Source organism: Lithobates pipiens, unplaced genomic scaffold (assembly GCF_037356315.1).
Source record: "Lithobates pipiens isolate NorthernLeopardFrog02 unplaced genomic scaffold, aLitPip1_a1.2 Scaffold_30, whole genome shotgun sequence".
Lineage (NCBI taxonomy): Eukaryota > Metazoa > Chordata > Amphibia > Anura > Ranidae > Lithobates > Lithobates pipiens.
Window position 1 is genome coordinate 179,125,388 of NW_027507791.1, and position 8,576 is coordinate 179,133,963.

General features: G+C 44.2%; 1 pseudogene; it reads right to left on the bottom strand.

Moving 5' to 3' along the window:
- Window positions 1-443: 443 nt before the first annotated feature.
- On the bottom strand, window positions 444-1,630 carry LOC143942262 (olfactory receptor 10A7-like; annotated as a pseudogene).
- Between the last annotated feature and the right edge of the window lie 6,946 nt (window positions 1,631-8,576).

Below are 8,576 nucleotides of genomic sequence, written 5' to 3' on the forward strand. Positions count from 1 at the left end.
CGATAACAACTGTATTTTTTTAAATGGAATTTTACATACTGAAACTCATAAGGCCAATGTGCCTTTGCATTCAGTCTTTGATGCGTTAAAGTAAAACAGTGAGGAGGACAGCAAAACCACCAGAGCAAGAGTATTAAAGAGGAAATAAACCCTGGTGGGTTTTACGGACATCTCACAGCCCATAGAGCAGTGTGGGATGTGTCCGTGCATAAGCAAAGCGGACACAGATCTGTCATCCAGCCACCCCACTAAGCTCAGTGACGGATCCACAGGTGGATCCCCTGCTGAGATAAAAAATTGATCCAGTCCATACGAAAGAGGCCCTTAAATGCATATTATTGGAGCATAAAACATATATCCACTCTACATGTATTTTGTCCTAAATTGATATAACTGTGTCGTTATTTTTCCATCACGTGAACAATGGATTGGCCCTATGGGTGTTAGAATAAATGTTTTTTTTTCAGTATTAACTTCTTTACTGCTGTCTTCACATCACTGTTCCTCAAAGTATATATGAAAGGATTTAAGAATGGGGTAAGAACCGTATATATAAGAGCAAGAAATTTGTCACTTTCACTCCCAGTTGGTCGGATGTACACAGAAAGAGCTGCTCCATAGAAAAGACTGGTCACAATAAGGTGAGAGGAACAGGTGGAGAAGGCTTTTTGCTTACCTTCAGCGCCTTTGATTTTTAAGATGGTGTTAATAACGTGAACATAAAAAGCTACAATAATGTTGGCTGGGAAAATTACAGTAAGAATAGCTGCTAATGTTGTGGATAATTTACTCATGTAAGTATCAGAGCAAGACAAATTCTGAAGTGGAGCCAAATCACAGAGGAAATGATTTATTTGGTTTGACCCACAGAATTTCAGCTGGAAGGTATAACCAGTAGTCAGGGAAGAAATCACAAAACCACCAACCCATGGTGCCAGGGCTAAAATAGTACAAATCTCCTTCTTCATTATAGTGGAATAATGTAAAGGATTGTTAATAGCCAAGTCCCTATCAAAGGCCATGGCCAATAACAAATAACATTCTGTCATTCCCAACCCATTGAAAACAAACAGTTGTGTGAAAAATTCGATGATAGAGATCCTCTTATTTCCTGAAATCAAATTATTCAGAAGCTTAGGTATAGTAAGGGCCGGTTCACACTGCGGGCGATGCGAGGCGACACGACTTGCCTCGCTGCGATCTGACAAGTCGCCCCCGTTCTGTACAATGGAACCGTTCTGAGAGGAGCGACTCGAGTCGCTCCGACTCAGAAAAAAGGTTCCTGTACTACTTTTGGGCGACCTCGGGGCGACTTGCATTGACTTCTATACAGAAGTCATTTGCAAGTCGCCGCTGAGGTCGCGGCAGGTCGCGGCGAGGCAAGTCGGTGACGCCTCGCATCGCCCGCAGTGTGAACCGGCCCTAACTGTTACAAACATTATTTCAAGAACAGCAAATGTAGTTATAAAAAATACATTGGAGTTTGAAGCAAGGGTTCAGTTCTAACTAAGACGATGATGGTAATATTTCCTGTAACACAGCTGACATATGCCACCAAAACAAAGAGAAACAGTAATATTTGTAGCTGCTTTAAGTTGGAGAATGCGATTAATATAAACTCCTGCACCATGGTCTTATTAAAATCTTGTTTCATAGAGCAGAATCCCTGTAAAAAAAATGATCGAAAATTATCATTAAAGGTACATTTTGATGGTTTTGGGTAACTTTTGTCTAAATTTATGGTGAGCATGTTTCCTTTTGCCATGGGTTAATTTTGTAAAGGGAAATAGACTGTGTGCTTTTGTTGTTTTAGAGCTTAGTAAATGAGGGGAAGTTCAACAGACTTCCAGTATTCAATCATCTGCAAACAAAAAAGCGTTTTTTCTTTTTTTTTTTTTCTTGCATGTGACTTACTATTGCTTGTAAAGTGCAGGTTTACTTAATTTAATATGCTCTGGAGCAATTGCACGTGCACATCACACAGTCTATTTAACTTTAGTAAATGAACCCCTATAGCAGGGCTCAAAATTTGAAGTCCTGAGCTACTAGCCAGGCCTTAAGAGTTAGGCCGCGTACACACGCGGGGACTGTTCGCTCAACTTTGTCCGCTGAACAGTGTTTCGGCGGACAGTCCGCTCGTGTGTGGGCTTTCAGCGGACAGTTTCAGCGAACAGTCTGCTGAACAAAGTTTTTCGGAATTTCCGAAAAACTGTCCGCTGAAACTTTGTTTGAGCGGACAGTCCGCCCGTGTGTAGGCTTGTTCGTCAAACTAAGTTCCGCGCATACTCAGAAAGAATTTACAGGGCGGAAGCGCTCGGTCTTGTAAAACTAGTGTTCGCATTGAAGCTAGCGTATTCGTCATGCTGCTAATTTTGTGTTTTTTTAATATAGCCTGTTCTTTTCTTCTTCGTAATGCAAGAAAAGTGAAGTAGCATTGCTGCTTATATTCACACAGAGTTATACTACATGTTTTTATTCATCCTCATCCTATGATTAATCTTCCAATTATAGAAAAAATATATTCCAAATTAAAAAACAAAACATAAAAAAACCCTCCAAAAAAAAAGAAAAAAAATTATATATATATGTGTGTGTGTGTCTATCTTAAAAAAATATATATATATATAAAATAAAAAAAAATAAAAAAATTTATATATATATTTTTATTTCTGAAAAAAAATATATAGAATTTATCTATTACTATATATTTTTGGAACTACTATTGTCATATATTTTTTTTTTTTTTTGTGGGGGGTTTGAAACAAGATGGACGGGGGGCGTGGCTCGGCACCGTACCAAGATGGACGCGTGATTCTCTAGCTCCCGTCCAGTCGGCCCTGCAATTTTAGCTTTCGGCTTGTTAACTACTGATTACCGGCGGAACTATGGAGAGACAGGAGGACAAAACAGCAGGGGCCCGATCACGATCACCGGCGGACCCGGAATCGCTCTCAGCCCGGCAAATCCCTGAGATCTTCAAAGCGCGGCCTAAAGGCAGCTCCCAGGCCTCCACTGCAACGCCGCCGCGTTCACAACGCTCCCACAGCAGAAGCCCGCATAGGGATAGAGGAGATCCAATGCCTAGAGCACACCCAGCCATCAGCATAGAGGATCTCAGAGCGGTAGCAGCGGACATTAAATCCACTCTAGCTGCGGCAATAGCAGACCTCAGGGATGACCTACACTCCATTTCTGAGAGAGTGGAAGATATGGAGATCACACAAGCCCGCCATGATGCCTCTCTCTGCCAGGTCCAGCAAGTAACGGAATCACACGCCATCCACTTGCGGGAGATTAACCGCCATATGGAGGACCTGGAAAACAGGGGGAGACGTCGGAACTTGAGGGTACGGGGTATTCCGGAGTCCGTTGAGCCCACCAACCTTGCCCAAGCAGTAACTACAATTTTTAATGATATCCTGGAAAGGCCTGCAGAAACACTGATTGCCTTCGAGAGATTGCACAGAGCCCTGTGGCCTAGAAACAGAGAAGCAGACCCTCCACGCGACATTGTATGCTGCTTCATGGAGTTCCCGATCAAAGAAGAGATTCTCCGTAAGGCCAGATCAAGAAACCAAGTGATGTTTGAGGGAGTACAGATAAAGATATTTCAAGATCTCTCAAACATCACGCTGCAGCGCAGAAGAGAACTCAGACCACTGCTAGATGTCCTACGAGACAGAGCGATACAATACAGATGGAAGTTCCCCTTCTGCTTATCGGTAAACCACCAAGGCCGTATAGCAAATTTGAGGGTGCCGGAAGATATCGAACACTTCTGCGCCACCATCGACATACCAGTGGTAAGCTTACCGGACTGGTACAGCGACTTTAGACTTCCGACACCCGCCAGATCCACTTCTATGGAAGGCTTAGAGGAAGCGGGAAACTTTAGCCTTGGAAGACGCCGCAGACCGGTTCCAGTCCCCTCTTTCCAACAACCACACTCGAGGGAGAGAGACATACCCAGGAACAGCAGCCCTTCAGCTTCCCCGGCCCATCGTAGAGCCCGGATCAACTGAGCGCAGGATACGTAAGCTTTCACGAACTGTTCTTGTCTTGAAATGTTGTCGACCTCACAGTCCGGTTTAGCCTCATTTTTTCGTTTCGTTTCCATATTTGTGCACCTGTCTCTGACTTAGTTACCTGTCAGCTATAACTACAGCCTTCGTGTAGCGAGTCGGATATTCAAAAGTTTCCTGATCTATCCTTCCTCCCCCTACGGCAACCGAGAGTTAGGAACTGAAGACAAACCAGCGGAACGCACGCTTTCTTATGTGCATGATTCGGATCCGGATTGTCAGAGGTAACAGTCTTTTCCTCGCATGCTCCGACAGTTCCCATTCATTCGTTAAAAGTGAACGTTCTTGCGACTACGGACAACATAGGGACCGTGAAGAAAAGGATCTAGTGAACGTTCGTTTTTCCCAGGTACGAAATCTTATGACACACACTTCCAAGTGCATATATTAAAAGTCGTTCAGCCGATCGACTTTCCCCAACGACCCCCCACGAAGGAGGACTAAAGCACAACATGTTTAAACGGGATTGAGTCTCTCTCTACAATCAGTAGAAAAGGGGAAGGAAAAGGAGGGGAAGAGGGGGAAGAAAAGGGGGAAAAAAAAAGAAAGAAAACAGACTTGTATACGAAGGTGACCACTCACCTGGAAGTGTTGCTTTTTCAGAACCCTTGCCCCCCCCCCCCCCCTTTCTTTTTTTTTTTTTTTTTTTTTTTTCTCCTCTCCCCAAACAGACATATGAACAGTACCTCACCACACAGATTGTGATTCCTTTTCATACAAATCTGCACTTCAAGCTTGATAAGAGGAAAGCTTCTAACGATAGCAATCCAATCCTTTAGATTAAATTTAGGTCCAATCCGTTGGGGATCAGGCATCGGATGGCTCAAAGACCAATTACCGCTGCCCTAATAAGTAAAGATACGCCTACAGGGGGAGTGCAATGGGGAAAAGGATTTATAACACTCTCATTGTTTAGTATTATGATAATTCGGAAACTATTGAGAAGCTCCCCTCTTTTCCCTTGGATATATCAACATTAGAATTTGTTAAGAGTGGAAGGAGAAGAAACAGTGGTTAGCATTTGATATTGTCCCACTGTTCCATGAGGTCCTTTAGAACCACTTCGACAGGTGCACTCTTTTCAGTTGCTTATTTACTCTATTTACATGTTAATGAGAACTGTTATGGCCTGTGAGGTCTCAAATGTTTTGTTTAACACACTCCATGTTGTAATCTGTCACATACACTAAAGTCTTCTTCTCTCTTATCCTCTTAAGTATTACTTCTGTGTCTCCGCCAGATAGGTCTGTTCCTTTTATATCTTTTTGGGATATCGGAATCTCGCAATACACATATGAAGATCCATTGGACGCTCCGGATAGTTTTTGCTGTCCAAGATTCTACGAGACCCACCTTTATATTTATTAATTTGATCTCTCTGTTATTTTACATGTTCATGCATTTTCCGACAACAAGCTCATCCAAAACCCTGTGACTAACAGTCGCACAGGGCCCAAACATATGCACGCCTCCGGTTATTTGACCGGCATGAACTTAGCCAATCAGCCTTATGGCCATTACTGGACACCAGAGCAAATACGTTTTGGTACTTTGCACACCACCCCCACAAGATCGACGCAGGTAGTCACGATCGACTATCCCGGTAACTAGTACATAGAATCTCAGGGACGACTGGTTCGCCCCTATAACCGGTATCACCCACCACCCCTGCCCCTCCTGAGATACCAGTTTTCGAAACACCTCCTTTTGCCCTGCGATCCCCCCCTCCCCGTTTTTGTTTTTTGTCTGTCTTTTCCTTTCTCTCCCCCTTTTTCTCCTCTTATCTCTCTGCCCCCCCCCCCCCCCCCCCCCACACACACACACCTACCTCTTCTCCTTCGTGATCTTTGCCTCCCGGGATTCCTTAGACTCACTTACATAGCTGCATCTCCCTCCTATTATTATCAGTCTAACTAACCCGTTCACCATGCCCTCTCCGTATAATCCTAATAAAAATAATTCCCTGAAAACAATTTCATTGAATGCAAAAGGCCTGAACTCCCCAGAAAAACGATCCCAAGTACTGACAAACATGAAAACTATGAAAGCTGATATTATTTTCCTCCAGGAAACGCACTTCCGACAGGATTCCATACCCAAATTACAAAACCATGCATACCCCCATAGTTTCCACGCAACCTCATCCACCTCCAAAGCTAAAGGGGTTTCCATCCTGTTCTCTAAAAATTTAGCGATCCAAATTGTAGACACTATAGCAGACACAGAAGGTAGATTTCTCTTCCTGAAAGGGACCATCAATGGTAGATCCGTAACTCTAGCAAACATCTATAGCCCGAACACATCTCAAGTCAAATTCTTCCGAGAGACAATCAATCGATTATCCTCATTTCAAGAAGGTCTCTTAATTTTTGGAGGTGATCTGAATGTACCTCTGGAACCAATTTTAGATTCCTCATCAGGTACATCCCATCTACCTTACAAGGCCATTAAACAGATAAGAAAAAGTCTCCAAAATCTCTTGCTCCATGACACCTGGAGGACACTTTTCCCCCAGGACAAAGACTACACCTTTTACTCTGCACCGCATAATAAGTATTCACGTATAGACGGTATCTTTATCCAGCAAGAATCTCTTGACTTTCTATATTCGGCCACGATTGAACCTATGACCTGCTCTGACCATCACCCGGTCTCGGCAACGCTTGTTTTCCCGGACGAACGATCCAACAAACATGTTTGGAGACTAGACGCCAGCATTTTATCTGACCAAATCAACACATCGGACATTAGGGAATGCCTGAAGAACTGCTTTAGAGAAAACGACACGCCTGACGTCTCTCACTTAACACAATGGGAAGCCCACAAAAGTGTGGTAAGGGGGAAGATTATTGCCATTGCTTCAGCAATTAGAAAGCAGAAGGCAGCTACACTAGCGACTCTATTCTCCAGACTCAAATCTTTAGAAGCCACACATAAACGCACTTTAGCTCAAAACACGCTCACAGAACTTTTAGAAGTGCGCTCCCTCATCAGAGAAGACTTAGAGCTCAAAATGAAAAGAAAGTTCATTCTCACGAAAAAACTCTTTTACGAATTCGGAAATAAATCTGGGCATCTCTTAGCCCAGGCCCTCCACACGAGGAAAGCAAAACACACAATCCACCTACTCCACTCACCAAAGGGTAGACCCATTACGAAAAACCAAGAAATTGCAAGGGAATTTGAGCATTACTACAATTCTTTATACAACCTTGACCTTACCAATCCTGACAACATGCCCTCTCGACTGAAAACCGAAAAACTACGTTCTCTCCTTGACAATCCATCTCTTAAAAAGATAAGCCCAGCTATTGTTGACACTTTAGACGCCCCAATCGCCGTTTCAGAATGGAAACAAGCGGTAAAACAACTAAAGCCTGCTAAAAGCCCTGGCCCAGACGGCCTCACGGCGGCCTATTATAAGACCTTCACAGACACCCTACAAAATCCTTTTCTTAAAGCTTTTAACTCGACTGCTTCCACTGGGTCACTCCCCACGGGGCTTCTGGAAGCCCACATTGCAGTAATCCCGAAACCAGACAGGGACCCCACTAACACAGGGAACTACAGGCCAATCTCGTTACTGAACGTGGACCTAAAAATATTCTCAAAAATTCTGGCAAACAAATTGCTTCCTTTGATTCCAGATCTCATTTCAAGCGACCAAGTAGGTTTCGTCCCTGGACGTGAAGCTAGAGACAATACACTCAAGGCCCTTAATCTACATCACCTCATCACTCATTCGGGCCAAAAGGGGTTTTTTTTGTCCCTAGATGCAGAAAAGGCGTTTGACAGAGTGTCATGGGACTACATGAAAGCTGTGCTCCGCACACTAGGTTTGAGCCCTAACATGCTGAACTTTATCCTAGCATTATACTCCAATCCAACGGCTAAAGTAAAAGTTAATGGCACTCTGTCAGACGCCTTTCACATACGCAACGGCACGCGACAAGGATGCCCGTTGTCTCCCATCCTTTTTATACTAACACTGGAACCCTTTCTTGAACAGCTAAAAAACAACCAAAACATCAAAGGGATTCATACCGGACTTAAAGAATTTAAATACGCCGCCTTCGCGGACGACATACCGTATATACTCGAGTATAAGCCGAGATTTTCAGCCTCTTTTTTGAGGCTGAAAGTGCCCCCTCGGCTTATACTCGAGTCACCGCTGTCTGACTGCTCGATCAGCGTATCGAGCAGACAGACGGCGGACATTAAAATTCAAAAGCCGCGCCTCCTTCTCCGCCTCCGCCTGTGATAGGCGGAACACTGAATTTCCCAGCAGTCAGTGTTCCGCCTATCACGGACATCCGCTCATTCTCATACTACGGACGAGGATGAGAGGATGTCCGTGATAGGCGGAACACAGGCTGCTGGGAAATTGAGTGTTCCGCCTATCACAGGCGGAGGCGGAGGCGCGGCTTTTGAATTGTAGAATGGCCACCGAGAAGAGCGGCGATCCATCGGCACGACACGGGACGGAGGAGGCAC